Raw genomic sequence first — 16,815 nt, 5'->3', positions numbered from 1 at the left:
CCTGGAGCCCCCAATTAACCACAGCCTCACAACGTGGAACTCTTGGTCAACAACCCCATGAACTAGACTCTTCAGTGAAAGACAAGTTTGAGACCTAGAATCTATGGTTAACCTATGATCATTTCTTTGTACTTCATTGTGAGCAGAGAGAACCAGATTAGCAGAGGGCTGAGGAAATCCCCAAATTTATCTTGTAAAGATTCAATAATATATAAATAAATGAATAACTCCTAGACTCAGGCTACCCAATCTCCTGTACCTGTCCAATTCCCACTGTAGAGAGGATGGGGAAAATTCATATACATTTATTTGATAGGCATTTATTAAGCTACTACTATGTTTTAGGCACCAAAAATACAAAAGACATCAATTGATCCCTGCCCTCAAACGGCTATCATTCTACTGTTTACAAAAACAACCTTGATATCCTAAATATCCCACATTTCTCCACTCCACAGCTTAAGAAATAAAAGTGGCCTCAATCACTAAAGAAATATTTTCTAGACTGTAAGCTTCCTGAAGCCTGGGATCAGATGTTCTTCACCTTTGCCTCTTCCACTTAAACACAGCACTGAGCCCTGCAGAAAATTGTGGTTGTTCAATGTTTTTGCAGTGGTGTCTGACCCTTTGTGGCCCCATTTGGGACTTTTTTGGCAAAGATACTGGAGTAGTTTGCCATTTCCTTCTCCAGCTCACTTTATAGATGAGGAAACTGAGGCACGCATAGTTAAGTGACTTGCCCAGGGTCAGTTAGTAAGTGTCTGAGGCCACATTTGAACTCAGGAAGAGGATTCTTCCTGACTCCAGGGCCAGCACTCTATCCACTGCTTCACTTAGCTGCCCCTGCAGAGAGTAGGTGATCAGTACAGATGATAAGAATCCACACTGCAAATCAAAGCAAGCCTGAAGTTTCCCCTAAACCTCCCAAAATTGGCCAAGATGACAAAAAAGGAGAATAGCCAATGTCAGTCAGGCCATAGAAGACTTGCTAACGAGTACTTGGTAGAGTTGAGGAAACAATTTGGAAATATTCTCAGAAAATGATTAAAATGTCCATACCCTTTAATCCAGATATTCCACTGCTGGACATATGCCCCAAGGAGATAAAAGATAAAAAGAAAAGTCCCATGTTCACCAAAATACTTATAAAAGCACATTTTATAGAAGTAAGGAACTAGGGCAAAAAGTCGATATCCAATAACCAGAGGCTAGGTAAACCAATTGTGGTACACGAATGTAATGGAACGTTACTGTGCTATGAGAAACGGTAACTATGGAGGAACACAGGAAGACTTGTAAGAACTGATAAAAGCGGAGCGAAGTAAGCAGAGTCAGGACAACTGAAGCCCGATGCTGTGAAATTGTAATGACTGAGCTTGGCTCCTAAGAAGAGATAGAGAGGCCCCTCCCTCTCTCCCTGGTAGGGGGATTGGGCGGCAGAGAACTATGATGTGGGACACTACAAATAACATCAGTCTTTTTCAACGTATGGGCTAGTTGCGCTGAACTGTTTTGGTTTGTTCCCTCTCATTTGCATTCTTTGTTTTAAGGGATAGCTGTCTGGGAGAAAGAGGTGGTGTATATTGTGGTGAGGGTGATCTGAAAAAAAAAAGACAGAGATACTGATACCTGTTTATTTAAAAAATTTACATCGTGCTTTATATATGTAATCTTCTTTGCTCCTCTTGACAGCTCTGTGATGTTAGGTGGGATCATCATTATTCTTTTTTTAAGATGTGGAAACTGTAGCCCAGGTAGAAGAAAAGATTTGCTCAGAGTGGAACATCTAGTGAATAGCTAAACTGAGACAGAAAGCCAGATCTAGAAGCTCCAAGGTCACTGCTCTCATGACAAGATGCTGCATTGGCCATGTGGTGTAGCACAGAGAAGCAGCAGAGCCTGCCGGAGAGAGCTCTGGACTTAAAGCCAGCACACCAGCGTTCAAGCCTACCTCCTCCAAGAACTCACTGGGTGACCCTGGACAAATCACTTCTCCTTCTGATTCTAAAGTCTGAGCTCTTTTCTCTAGATTCACAATCAGGAGAAGCAGATATTGTAATACTTGTGACAAGGGCTGCCTCCTCTCAGGCCTCATCTGCTGAGACAAGAAGCAAAACAGAATTTAATATCTTTCCCTCAAATCTTCTGAATCCCCCTAATTCTGCTGAAGATATCACTCCCAAGTCTCCATCTACCAGTCTTACCTGTTCTATTACAAAGGCCCTCCACTGTTATTCCCTGCCTCAAGTCTCTCTCTACTCCAATCCATCCCCCACACAGTCAACAAAGCGGTTTACTTGAAGTGCATGTCAGACCATGTTACTCCCCTACTCAGTAAACTGCTCTGGCTCCCTACTGCCTCCAGGATAAAACAAAGCTCCTCTGTTTGTCTTTTTTTTTAAAATCCTTTACAATCTGCCTCCAGCCAAAGAAGGCCAAATAGGCTTTCTTGCTCTTCCTCACCCACAGCACCCCATCTCCTATTTCCATGTTTTTGCATTGATCATTCCCATTCCTAAAATGTACTCCCTTCACCCCCACCTCATAGAATCTCCTTCTTCCTTCAGGTCCCAACTCGAGCTTCATCTTCTAGAGGAAGCCAAGCCTGATTCCCCTCCCTCCCTATTTTGTTTTTTAAATTAAATTAAATTTTTATATGTGTTTATTGTGTAAATGCTTATATACACACAAGAGGACAAGTTGTTATCCCTGATAGAATGTGTCAGGAGAACAGGGATGATTTCATTTTTATCTTGGTAGCCTGAAATGTTAGCTAATTATAGCTAACATTTACATAGATAGCACTAGAAGGTTTGTAAAGAGCTTTCTACTTGAGTGTATAGATGTATATATAATCTCCTAACTTCTTGGAGCACATTTACAAATGCTTATTGATTGAGGAGGGATGCTCTCTTCCCACTCCCAGGCAAACGGTCCTCCTTATGAAGTAGGAAGGGACAGGGATGAGAGAAGGCACCTTATGCTACTCACCCTTTTAAGTCAGGCAGAAATGTTACCCCCACATGCTAGCCTCTCGGGTCAGCACAGAGAAGCAAACCAGACACCCAGCAGGCATTTGTTATGTGCACTAGGGTTTAGTTAAGCACCAAGTCCCAAAGATGGCTCTGGAGACCACGCAGCTCCATTTGGCCAGAGAATTTCGAGCTTAGAAGGACCTTAGAAATCATCATCTATCTTCCTCATTTCCCAAATTTCCTAAGACCGAGAGAGGAGTAAGCTGCCCAAGGTGACCTGGGGAATAGAAACCAGCAGAGCTGAGGGTCAAACACATACCTGCTGCTCATCATCTCACATGTGTCAAAACAGTGGCCATCGTGAGGACTGTAATTAACGCTATATAGTCACACAGCCAACCTCACACTTTTATATCTCTATCAAGCAATTAATAACAATAAGTCACATTTATATAGCTCTTTAAGGTTTAGAAATTACACATGCTACCTTATTGGGGCCTCACAATAATCCTGTGATAGAGGTGCTATTATTATCATGCTCACGTTACAAATGAGGAAACAAGGTTCAAAAGTAAAGTGCTCAGGGTCACACAGTTAGTGTCTAAGACAGAATTCAAACTCAGACCCAGCCCTCTATACGCAACGCTGCATAGATCACTCACCCTCAGAACCTCTGTTCCTTCATCTGAGGAAAGTGCTTTGTAAACCTTAGAACTCTACAGAAATATTGCTTAATATTATTACTTAGTCTTGATATATGGAAAGAAGACTAGGCTGGGAGTCTGGAGGCCTGGGTTCCATTCCCCAGGCTTGTTTGTTAGCTCACTGTTTAAGTGGAACATTTTTGGGGGCCTTGATTTCTTCTTCTGTAAAGTGGGGACAATCATTCTCACACTGCCTGCCTCCCAGGAGTGTCTGGAGACACTGAATGAGAAACTTGGAAAAAAATATAACAAGTTCTATGAATACCAGGGATGATACTTCAGCATCTGGTAGACTCAAGTCTGCCAGGCAAAGGGGTTCAGGGGTGGGCCTGGGCACCGTGCAGCACCCATCTATTCCCAGGGCCCACAGTCCCCATGGGGAGGAGGTTGGCACACACTGGCTCTAGTGCAGGCTCCATCTGGCCATGGGCACACAGCCTCCTCTGTTATCTCTGGCTCAGGGCTAAGGACACTGAGCTCTCCCACCGTCCTCCTCTGGGGGAATACCCTTGGCCTCTTAAGGCCCCTACCACTGACCCTTTGTGGGGGACACACTCCTGGCTGGAGTGAAGCTGGCTCAATCCAACATGAAATTCAGGAGGCTGTAGGGGAATTTGCCTATCTTGGAGACCTTCCTTTTTTTTGAGAGAGAGAGAGCGCTCAATAGAGCAAACCTGAGATTGAACCCAAAGATGCCATATGGTGGGGGAGTGCTGAGGGCAGAGTCTGAGGTCCTTGCAAGAAAAACAGACTGGTTAAGAGAAGCTTGACTGACTGGCAAAGCCTGAATGGCAAAATCAGCATGCCAGAGCTTAATGATTACTGCACCCAACCCCATCAGAACTAGAATTGAAATCCCAGGCTACCAATTCCAGCTCCAATATTCTTTCCACAACCATACTGATGGTCTAAATCTATACCACCTGAGGGACTCCATCAGTCCTCCTCATTCTGTGCCACCTGACGTCCCATGTGGGGTCCCTAACCACACCACCTCCCCCACCAACCACCAGGACCAATGCCCAGCCAGAGAGGAACCAAGGCAAGATCCAGGGTGGTCAGGACAGAAAATCATAGTCTAGAAACCAAAGTAAGAGAGAAGAAAGAAAGAAGGAGAATTGAAAAGGACCCAGACCCAAAGAAAGAAGGGGAGGATGAAAAGGGAAGGGATTCTGGGAGGGCTTAGGTCTGCAGACCCACACAGATAAAACTCTTAGGACTTAGAAGCCAGATTACTCTTGAGTTTCCGGACCTTCAGTATGAAGGAAAAGGCCAGAGAGGACAAGACCTAGGGAGCCCAGCACACAGCCAGGCTTCATTCCAGATCCCAGTCTCCATCAGTAGAGGACCCTGTCCAATCCTTCCCACCTCCAGCAACTCTAACCCAAAGCACCCAAGAGATAGACAAGGGGATTGGGAGACAGAAAGAGACAGCAAAGGGCAGAGAAAAAATGAGGCAAAATTCTCCCCCCCTCCCCCACAGTCTGTAAACTCCGACCTCCCCCAACATGCTCCCTCCAGAGGTCTGCAGGCTAACCAGGATCCCATTTGCTTGTTCACAGCAAGTTACCTCCCCAGCTGGGCCATCATTCCTACCTGGGGCTGGGCCATCCCCATCCTGGGAGGGGAGGGGAAAGACCTCTTGGCTCAGTTCTCCTCCAGGGTTGGGGGCTGCCCCACTCAAGGGCGGGGGAGGGGGGAGCTCCCTCTGCAGAGCAGGCTCAGCTCTAGACACCCCCGCTTGCTCCCCGTTCACTCGTTCCCCCACTGGCGGGGAGGGTGATTGATGCTGACTGCAGTCGCAGCAGCTCAGCCTGTTCAGGGAGCTGGGCGATGTGCCCACAGCCCACAGCCCTGGGGGCCTGGTGCTGGACACGCTGCCAACCTTCTCCCCTCCCTCCCACCCACCCCACCCCCCCCCCCAGCTCCGCAGGCACTTGATGGCCCGGCCCAGCCCAGCCCAAAGGGAAGCAGGCCACGTGCAGGCTGCATCAGCTCTGTGCTCTGACTTTCCACCCTCCTTCAGCCCTCTGCCTCGCTCTATCTCTTTCTCTACAGCTCTCCTTTATCTCATTCTGCCTCTCCTCATTTCGGAATCTCTAGACCTTTCAAAATCATTTGGAAAGGACTTCAGCAGCATGCAGTCTAGTTCAACCACTCCTTGTCTTTCTCTCTCAAGGTTTTGTAGCAGTGTCTCTTGCTGTTTCTCTCTCCTTCATCTCTCTGCCTCCCATCTCAGAGTAAGAAATCACTTTAAAAGTCACCCAGTCCAGCCTGTGCTTCCTTTCTCTGCTGTTCTCTCTTTTTTCTCTCTCCTTCATTTCTGAAGTTCTGCCCCACAGAGTTCTGCAACAGCCCTGCAGGAAGGGGTGGGAGAAGCCTTGACTCATTCTTAATGACTCACCCTCATCACTACTACAATCCCACCTGGGACTTGAGGCCCTGGGTGCCCCTAGCACCCATCCCACTCCTTCCCACCTAAGCAATCCAAACTTACAGCTTTTGAATGCCTGTGACACCTAGGAAGGGGGACACCAGCTGGAGTCAAGCTGGGCCCCAGGCTCCTACAAGCCAGGCTCAACCTTGCTTCTGGAGTCTTCTCTGAAAGGATCACTGCCCTCCTCCCCTCAGCCTACCCATCTTTCAAGGCCTTGTCCAAGTTCCTCATGCCCTGGGAAGGAAGCCTTTCCCAACTAGTCCTCAACCATCTCCTTCCTGAGCTGTTATGGCCCTAACTGTATCACCAAGGTGTTATTGGACAGGATCTCTGACACTTGGGTCTCATGACAGCCTTGTGAGACTGACTGGGTAGGCATCATTCTCTCTATTTTACAGAGGCGGAAACTGGGACCCAGAGAGGAGAAGGGACTTGACCAAGGTCATATAGCAAGCAAGGTACTATTGGTGGTCTCTTGACTCCCAATCTATTATACTATATACACTTTCTTATTTTTTTTTTGAGAGTACCACCATTCTTTCTGCAACTCATTAGAAATATTGTCATTATCCTAGACCCTTTACTCTTCCTCACCCCACATATCCAATCAGTTACCAATTCCTGCCATTTTTACCTCCACTACATTTCTACCTGTGGACTCCTACTCCTTATATCCTTATATCCATTACACTATGCTGAGAATAATAAGGGTGGTGTTCAGGCAGAGTTAGAAGGGGTCTTTTTGTCATTACCACCGTCCTCACCCCCAACAATGTCTTGGCTTCCATTATCCAGGTTCAACAATTGGGAGCTGGGCAAGCCCAACAGAAGGCATTGCATGAAGGGAGGGGAGAATGAGGATGTGTGGTATACAAGCCAGGTGTGTGTTCAAGGTGTGTTTACAATGAAGACAGAAATGTTTTTGTGAATAAACAGAGAAACAAGGCTGGGTTGGGCCTCTCCCCACCCCCTCCCAATATGCTTTCAAGCTTTTGTTCGTGCTGCTCCCTTTCTTTCATCTTCTGTGTCACTTCTGTGAACCCCTGAGCCCCACTTCCTTCTCCTTTTCTTCATTCTTCTACTCCAGGAAGGCTTCCCTGATCACCACCCCCTTCAAGGAGTAAGCCCACCTCCCTCAGAGTCACCACTGAGCACTCAATTGGCCTTTGTTATTTCTTGAAATAAGGCGCAGAAACATAGATTCAGAGGCAGAAGGTATCTAAGGTCACGTACCAGTATGATCATGATCGAGTATCCCTGGCCACCCAAGTTCACGTCCCCAGAGTCCTCCTTGACTCTTTCCTCTCTCTCTCACTCCACCATATCCAGTCAGTTATCTCCACCCTCGTTCAGGCCCTCATCAACTGGCCTTCTATCGCAGCCTCCTAGCTGACCTTCTAGCCTCCCATCTCTCCCCTCTCCAACCTTCCACAGAGATCAGAGAACCATTGAGTCAGAGCAGTAAGTAACCTTGGAGGTCATCTGGTCCATGCCCTTCTTTTTTAAGTGACAAAGAGGCTGAAGCTCAGAGGAATCAAGTGTGTAAGGTCACATTTGTTAAGCATTAGAGGTGGGAGCTGACCCCAGCTCATGGGAATTCAAATCTAGTCCTTTTGCTGGTACATACGCCCCTAAAAAGTCTACCTTCCCAAGGCACAATTCTGACAGGGTTCCTTACTTGCTAAACAAGCCTTTAGAAGCTTCCCATTTCTGCTAGGATAAAATATAAACTTCTTGGCCTACAGTTTAAGCCTCTTCACAGGTGGGTTCTCACTCATCATGCCTGCCTTATTTCAGTCCTCCCTCCTTCATAGACTCATGTTTCAGCCAAGATGAATTACTAGCAAGTCTTCAAATTCCACCTCCTGCCTGTCACCTTTGTGCATTGGCAGAAACCGAGAACACATACCCTCTTCCACAGAATTTTTCAAAGTTGGAAAAGGTCTGGGTAGCTATCTACTCTAACACACACTCAAGAGAAATACCCACTGTTGTTGTTCAGTCGTGTCTGACTCTTTGGCATAGATACTGGAGTGGTTTGCCATTTCTTTCTCCAGCTCATTTTATAGGTGAGAAAACTGAGGCAGAGTTAAGTGACTTGCACAGGGTCATGCAATGTCTGAGGACAGATGAGTCTCGGTAAGATGAGTCTTCCTGACTCTAGACCAGATGCTCTGTGCACTATGGTGCCACCTAGCTGCCCCCACTAACACACACCCAACAAGTGGTCATTATTCAGGTTGTTGTGTGTTTGTCCTTCCTTTTCAAAGAGGACCATGACATCAGGGGAATGATGACATGACTTGCAGTTGACTTTGATTTGAGTGAGGGAGGGCTGTGCAAGGTCACCAGCCTCACTTCCTCTTCCAGAGCCATCTGGGTCCAGTGGCCAGATATTCATCAGGATGACTGTTTTTGATATCAAACCTAAGTGGCTCTCAAAATCCTTATCTTTCTTCAAGGCTCAACTCAAGCTCCTGAAGCATTCCCTGGCCCTGCCCCCTCATTACCCTCAATTTTCCTTATATTATACTAATCTGTATATGCTCATAAACAGCTAGGTGGCACAGTGGATGGAGCACCTGGCCTGGAGTTCAAACCTTGTCTCAATTACCTATTAGCTGTGTGACCCTGGGCAAGTCACTTAACTCTGCCTCAGTTTCCTCATCTGTCAAATGAGCAGGAAAAAGAAATGGCAAACCACCCCAGTATCTTTGCCAAGAAAGCCCCAAATGGCGTAAAGAAGAGTCAGTCACAACTGAAATGACTGAACAACAACAAAAACACTTATTTGTGAACATGTTATAATGCCATAGTGTAATGGAAACTCCTGGTGGGCAGAGGATGAGTTGTTTTAGTCTCTGAATCCACAATATCTAGCATACAGGGGGAGGAAGAGGAAGAGGGGCTGGACCTGTCATTTCACTGGTATGAGATCTCCCCTTTGAGGAAATCTCCTCTACTAATAAATGTTGGCCCCTGCAACTTTATAGAGAGTGGCCTAAAGCAGGAGAAAGCAAGTGACTTGCCCAGTGACTAGCTGAAAAGTCGGCTCAATAAAAATGCTTGTTGACTGACAGTCAGTATGTGGCAGAGATGAGGCCAGAACCCAATCTCCCATCCAATATTCCATGCTACCCCAGTGCCTAGCATGGAGCAGGCATGGAAGAAAATATTTGTAGGACTGCGTCGTTGAGGAAGTGGTTTTAGGTAAGTGCCTTTGTTTCTCTGGGTGTCTGTAAAATAAATGGGTTTGACCTAGATGAGAGATAAAATACTTTCACAGATTTATGAGTAGGGAGGGTCCTTAAGCATTCATCCAATCCAACTCAATCCTTAAAGGAATCATTACTAAAAAAACACTACCAACAAACAGTTATCCAACCTCTGCTTGAAGACCTTCCATAAGGGGGAATTCATTGTTGTTCTTCAGTCATGTCCAACTCTCCATGACCCCATTTGGGGTTTTCTTGGCAAAGATAGTGGGGTGGCTTGCCATTTCCTTCTCCAGCTCATTTTACAGATGAAGAAATTGAGGTAAACAGGGTGAAGTGATTTGCCCAGGGTCACACAGCTAGTAAGTGTCTGAGGCCAGATTTGGACTCAGGAAGCCTAGTGTTCTATCTCCCCAAACAAGCTATTCCAATTTCAGATAGTTCTAATTGGTAGGAAGATTTTTGGTTGTTTGTTTCTTTCCTGACATCAAGCCTAAATTTGTCCTCTTTTCAATTTCACTGCTCACTCTGCCCTCTGAGATTATGCGTAGCAAGGCGAATCCCTCTCCAACAAGGCAGCCCTTCAGATATTGAAGATGACTATCATGTTACCCTGCTGCTACCTTCTTTTCTCCAGGGTAAGTATGATCCTCACATGATAAGGATTCAAGGCCCTTTTACAGTCTGGTTGTTCCTCAGCTTATCAGGGTCCTTCTGAGGCTGTGGCAGACCTGAACACAAAAGCCCAGAGGTGATTAGAGCTGAGTAGAGAATGACTATCACCTCCTGACAGCTGGAAGCTATATCTTTCTCAACCCAGCCCAAGAATGCACAGACTTTTTTGGCTGCCATATGCATTGCTGACTCATTGAGATTGCAGTCCATTAAGCCTCCCAGATCTCTTTCAGATAAACCACAAAAGTGCTGATTAACTAAACCTCCCTTGCTCGGTACTTGTGAAGTTGAGTTTTTTTAACTCAAATGTAAATTTTACATTTATCCCTACTGAATTTCATCTCATTCAATTCAATCCAATGCTCCAGGCTCTCAAGATCTTTTTGGACCTCTCCTATCCAGTATGTTAGCTAACCCTCCAAGCAAATTGAGCTCAGTATCCATGCCTTTATCCAGCCTTCTCCTCCAGCTCTGGAAAATTACCTAATGTTTACTTTGTAAGTGTTCTGCATTTGCTTATGAGCGTACATGTTGTTCCCCCTCTCTCCCACTCAATAGACGGAAGCTACTTGCTGACAGGAACAATTTTGACTTTGTCTTCACATGCCCTGCACCTAAGCACTTAATAAATGCTTGTTGAATGAATGAATGAGGACAATAATTTTTAACAGATGTCACCATACTGAATACTCAAATCTCCAAACTCAGTGGAATGAATAGATTTCAAAATACAGAGACCAAGTGGTAGACACAAAGCCATGTGGGAAGAGAATGAAGTCCATCATCTCCATCATCCCATCTGCTCCTGGAGCTGTCCCTCCTGACATGTTCTGAGCCTAGAGAACAGGAATTTACAGCACAACTGTTTCATTCAATTACAAAGAGCAGTTATTTTATCCACCAGCTCAACAGTCCACAGAACATTAAATATAAAAAAAGTAATAGGAGAGCAAGTTGTCCCATGACGGTTTCTCTCTGAACGCCATCAAATAAGACAAAAATGAGGTAATTTAATAGATCACTTCTACATACTTTACACTTTACACACTACATACCTTAGCTTACTCAGCCCAGTGACTGGCACACTGTAAGCATTTAGTAAATATGTATTGATTGGCTGATGTATTGATTGACCTTAGTAAACAGTTTCATGAATTGTTCTGGTAGAAAAATTCAAGAATGTTCTGAAAGAAAAAATTCTGGTGGTGGCCAACCTAAGGGCAGATAGGCAGTGTAGTGGATACAGTGTCAGGCCTGGAGTCAGGAAGACTCCTCTTTCTGAGTTCAAATCTAGCCTCAGACACTTACTAACACAAGTCATTTAACCCTGTTTGCCTCAGTTTCCTCATCTGTAAAATGAGCTGGAGATGGAAACAGCAAACCACTCCAGAATCCCTGCGAGGAAAATTCCAAATGGCATCACAAAGAGTCAGACACGAGTGGAAAAACAACTGACCACAAAGTGGCCAACCTTCTTTCTATTGGCATGCCTCTCTGGATTTAAGATTGACTCTCAGAGGAAAGGCACACTGGAAGCATCCCCTTCCCAGGTGACCACTGTGTTCCAAAGATTACATTCCACCTGTATTACTTTCAGGAACCCAGGGTCAGCTCACATTCCTACACTGCTTGATAGTTACAAAGTGTTTCTACATTGGATTCTCGGAAGGAAAGCAGAAACAGTGGCCCTTGTTTTTCAGGAGGTAATGTAGGCTAAGACATGGCAAGAGATTTGCCTAAGGTCACACTGCTAAGAGCTGGGATTAGAATCCAATACTCTCAAGTCCACTCTTTCTCCTAACCAAATTACTGATCCAGTAATAGCCAAAGTGTTCAACTTCAGGAACCTTAATATTTTGCTTTCTACCTTCTGTTCACCTGCCCCATGGTAGTTTCTACAGACTCCCTGAGCACTAGACAGTTTTGAAGCCAGCTTCACAATTGAGTGTGAGGTCCCGAACCAAGGACAGGACCCTGGGTACAAATGGAGGCTGGGGCTCCAGCAAGAGCTGATCTTCTCTCCTCCCTACTTGATGACTGCATCCCTCTGTGAGCTGCTACCACAGCCCTGCCTGATTAAGCAATGTGTCAATTTCTAGATGCTTTTCACTTGGACTGTACATGGCTTTCAGCATCATTTCTTCATCTAAATCTACACTGAAAAGCTCTGTTTTTCTCTATGCTTATGTGGGAAGAGAGGTGGTGAACCATAGGTGCTGAATGAGGTATTCCTTATGATGAGATAATGGGTAATTTCAAAGGTTCATGGCATCCTCTACCTAGGTACAGCAGGGGAATTACATCTTTATTTCAATATAATTGGTTTCCTTTCAATCCCACACATTTTATTTTATGCATTTAAAAACGTTAGATGGGGTTCATAGGCTTCACCGGATTATCAAAGGGGTCCCATTGTCCAGAGTCAGAAGGGACTAGGGAGTCTAGTCCAACACCAACTCATGTTACAGATGAGGAAACCCAAGCCCAAAGAAATTAAGTGACCTACTCAAGGTCATGCAGGTCATAGTAAGCATCAAAGGCTGTCATTGGAACCCAGGACCTCTGACTTTGGAGCCAGTACTCTTTCTCCTATACCATAGTGCCCCCCACCCCATGTGTTGGTTTGTTTTTGTTTCATTGTATCTTTTTTTAATTTTTTTGTTATAAGTGAAGGTTGTAGGGGGAGGGGGATGGTAAATAGGGAGAAGATTTATGGGAAATTGATCTTCCCTTCTCTAGGTCTAGTTTCCTCCTCTGTAAAATGGGAGTGCTGGGAGGGGGTGGTATGGAGTAGGCTTGAGGATCTCAAATCCTTTTTAGCTCTAGATGTCATGATTCTCAGTGGAAGAGCAAAGATGGAAATAAACTGAAATTGAAATAAAGGTTTCTTAACGCCAGGCCCAGGGTTTTCTCCACAGTACCATGCCAGCCCTTGAAGGATAGGTTTCATCTCTCTAATGCTGGTGGTGGTAGCAGGAGGGGGCAGGAGACAAGGGAGGGAAGAAGCGCAAAGTCAGTGGAGAGGGCCCCAGGCTTTTCCCTGCTCAGGAACTGGGTTTGAGTCCTGGCTCTGTCACTAACTCATTATGTGACCTTGGGGAAATATCTTCTCTTCTCTGGGCCTCAATGTCTATAAAATGGGGAGGTTGGACTGGACAGCTGGCTAGAGGTTTTTCCTAATTCCAATAAAAGGTTTCTAACCAGCCATGAGTCCCCAAAACATAGTCCAGACACCAGGCTGGAGCTAAACAGAAAAGCTTGGGGGCCCCTTGGCTAAACCTAACTCACACTCAAAGGAAGTTGTCTCCAAGGTCAAAGGCCACTGGGCATAGACAGGAACCATTTTAAACAGCTAACTGGTGGGACCAAGGGACTGAGGACCTCCTACTCTCCCCTCCTCCATCTTTGATGAGTCACAGCCCAAAGCTTGAGCCGATTTGGCATAACTCCAGGGCTGTTCAAATTAGATGACAGGGCCTGGGACCTGTCCCAGGAGCTGACTGTGGCCTGGACACAGACACCTAAGAATCTGTGGTTTGGATTGGAGGTGGCATTGCTTATTACCTGGCTAGATTAAAAATTTAGCCAGTCCTTAAAGAGATGGGCCCAACCTAGCCTAGAAACTAGCTAGACCCCAAGTCATATAGCCCATCCTAAAACAGACCAACCCAGAATTAGGCTATCTCCAAATAGGCTGGCCCAAATCACCTCGGTGCCTAGCTTATCTTTGCCACTTCCACAGAAACTAGTACAAGGCCTCAAACGTAGTAGGTACTCATTCAGTGAACATGGGCTGATTGTATGAGTCACACAAAATTAGGTCCTACATCTCCTCCTCCTCCCCTACCCTTCTTTTCTCTCTGTCCACTCCTCTGCCACACCCACTAGATTCTGGGGGTAAGAGGAAAAAAAAAAACATCTCAGTCATCCTGAGGCCAGAGGCAGAATTGCAGCTTCCAACCAGCCTTCCTGTCTCCTAGCAACAGGGCATCCCCTAGGGCCCTTTGGGTAGTGCTAGCTGGGTATGTGCCTTCCTCCTTTCTCCCAGCCTCCCTCAGAGCTTCCATCTGGGGAGGGAGAGTACTTGGGAGGGACCACCCTGCCCTGCTCCCTCTGGCTTGTCACCAGTGACCTCCTGACCCTCAACTAACTGGACAGAAAGAGACAAGGGATTGAATCATATGGGAAACTCAGTATAATTCCCATCTGGCTCTGCAATCAATTACCCTATCAGCAAACACCAAACACCCAACACCTGCTATGCACTGGGGCCTGCAAAGAATACAGAGACACCGTAAAACTACAGGACACCAGAGCTGGAAAAGCCCATAGAGATTCTTTAGTTCAGCCTTTCATTTCAAAAAGGGGGAAACTTGCCTGTATTAATGGAAATGTTGGGGTGCTTTTGGCTTAAATGATATCAGGGTTCTTAGCCTGAGGTCCAAGGGCAGATTTCAAGGGGGTCTATGAATTTGGTTTTTTTAATATTATGATAACTCTATTTCAACATAACTAGCCTCTTCTGTAATCCTGTGTATTTTATTTTATTACCTTAATTAAAGAGTAATTTAAAAATTAATTAAAAAATCACTCTGAGAAGGGATCAATAGAATTCACCAGAGTGCCAAAGGAGACCATGGCCCGAACAAGATTAAGAACACAAGTAATACAGGGCAAGGAACCCATTAGAAAGAAGACTATGGGACCATGGAGCAAGAACAGACAGCTAGCCAGAAGGTCAGAGAGATCATAAGATCCAACCCCATCAGTATGTACACAAGGAAACTGTTTAGGCCCACAACTGTTTAGTTATGATTTATCCAAGGCCATACAGGTAATAACTGTTAAGATTTAAAAAGGTGTTAATATATCTTACCTCATTGGATCCTCACAACAACCCATTTGTAAAATCTCCATTTTACAGATAAGGAAACTGAGGAGGCTCAGAGGTTAAATGACTTGTCCAGGGTCTCCTTATAAGCTTATAAGCCACCTTATAAGCCACCCCCTAGGCAGAGCCGTGACTTAAACCCAGCTCCAAATCAACAGTCATTCCACTGCAGCCGCCGTTTGTTCTGCTTAGCTCAGGTCAGAGCTCATATATCCTGGCATCTTTGGCTCTTGTTAGTTAACTCCATGTAGGCAAGGCCCAGGGAGCCCTCTGTAGAGAGGTTACCTGCCCATTCATCTGATCATCTTCCTTTCAACCCCCGTGTCCCCATCACTCCCCTTCATGTATTCCATTTTCAACAAACTGGACCACCCACATCCAACCTTGCCTCTCTAAAGAGCACCCCTTTGCCTGAACTCAGCAACCCTGCCCCATCTCTGCTTGCTGTCTTCTGTTTCCTCCATAAGACTCAGCTCAGGTACCACCTCCTCCATGAAGCCTTCCCTGACCTCCTCAGCCAGAAGCCACCTTTCCCCTCCTCCCTCCCCCAACCCTTCTACCTTGGATTTCTCAGGTCCTCTGTGTCCGACCCTCTTTCTTCATTTAATTATGTTCTAACTTGCCTTACAGTTATTTGGGCACATATGTCCCACCCCCTAAAGCTCACTAAACAGCGAGTGAGCTTTTCAAGACTAGCTCAATCTATGGCACATAGTAGGTATAATTAAATTGACCTACACTGAATGGGATGGAATGGGTGAGTTGAACTGCCAAGCATTTACTGACACCCTGTGGGCACAGTCTGACTAAGCTGTGGTTACCCTTGGGAAGCTCATGGTCTGTCTGGTAGGAGGCCAAGGTTCTGCATGAGGCTGGTCCCACAATGGGGTACCACTCACAGATAAATGAGATCATGTCTGAGCCCATGGAGACTCTGAGAAAGATGGACTACAAACTCAGAGCACTGTGATTAGGGGTAAATTATAGCCCTCCTCCCCCACAATGCCCAGCTCATAAAACTTCAGGCTGCTCTTGGACAGGCTGCTCAGGGTGACTGAAACCCCTTAGGAGAGGGGAAGACTGAGGGAGGGAGACAGAGACTGAGGGGAAAAGATGGGAGGAGGGGGAATAGAGACTGAGGGGAAGAGATGGGGGAGAGGGGATAGAAACTGAGGGGAAGAGATGGGAGGAGGAGGGACAGAGACTGAGGGGAAGAGATGGGAGGAGTGGGGATAGAGACTGAGGAGAAGAGATGGGAGGAGGGAGACAGAGACTGAGGGGAAGAGATGGAAGGAGGGAGATAGAGACTGAGGGGAAGAGATGGGAGGAGGGAGATAGAGACTGAGGGGAAGAGATGGGAGGAGGGATATAGAAACTGAGGGGAAGAGATGGGAGGAGGGAGATAGAGACTGAGGGGAAGAGATGGGAGGAGGGGGAAAAGAGACTGAGGGGAAGAGATGGGAGGAGGGAGATAGAGACTGAGGGGAAGAGATGGAGGAGGGGGGATAGAGACTGAGGGGAAGAGATGGGAGGAGTGGGGATAGAGACTGAGGAGAAGAGATGGGAGGAGGGGGAAAAGAGACTGAGGGGAAGAGATGGGAGGAGGAGGACAGAGACTGAGGGGAAGAGATGGGAGGAGGGGGAAAGAGACTGAGGGGAAGAGATGGGAGGAGGAGGGACAGAGACTGAGGGGAAGAGATGGGAGGAGGAGGACAGAGACTGAGGGGAAGAGATGGGAGGAGGGAGAAAAGAGACTGAGGGGAAGAGATGGGAGGAGGGGGAAAAGAGACTGAGGGGAAGAGATGGGAGGAGGAGGACAGACTGAGGAGAAGAGATGGAAGGAGGGGGGATAGAGACTGAGGGGAAGAGATGGGAGGAGGGGGAAAAGAGACTGAGGGAAAGAGATGGGAGGAGGGAC

The 16,815-nt window shown here is 46.3% G+C and overlaps 1 protein-coding gene across 7 annotated transcripts in view; it reads right to left on the bottom strand.

Moving 5' to 3' along the window:
• EPB41L1 (erythrocyte membrane protein band 4.1 like 1) overlaps positions 1–16,815 on the bottom strand; it is a 104,671-nt gene that overhangs the window by 59,303 nt on the left and 28,553 nt on the right. For 4 of the 7 annotated variants that reach the window (XM_036748892.1, XM_036748895.1, XM_036748896.1 and 1 more), the window contains exon 1: positions 5,276–5,456. The exons of 1 other annotated variant lie outside the window; for it this stretch is intronic. The gene's annotated coding sequence lies outside the window, so the exon portion shown is untranslated. Of the gene's footprint in view, positions 1–5,275; positions 5,457–16,815 lie in introns of those variants that run through there. 2 more of the 7 variants (XM_036748893.1, XM_036748894.1) reach the window with 1 other exon arrangement.

Source organism: Trichosurus vulpecula, chromosome 3 (genome assembly GCF_011100635.1).
Source record: "Trichosurus vulpecula isolate mTriVul1 chromosome 3, mTriVul1.pri, whole genome shotgun sequence".
Classification (NCBI taxonomy): Eukaryota; Metazoa; Chordata; class Mammalia; order Diprotodontia; family Phalangeridae; genus Trichosurus; species Trichosurus vulpecula.
Note: the sequence above shows the minus strand (reverse complement) of the source record. Positions and strands in the feature narration are given on the sequence as shown.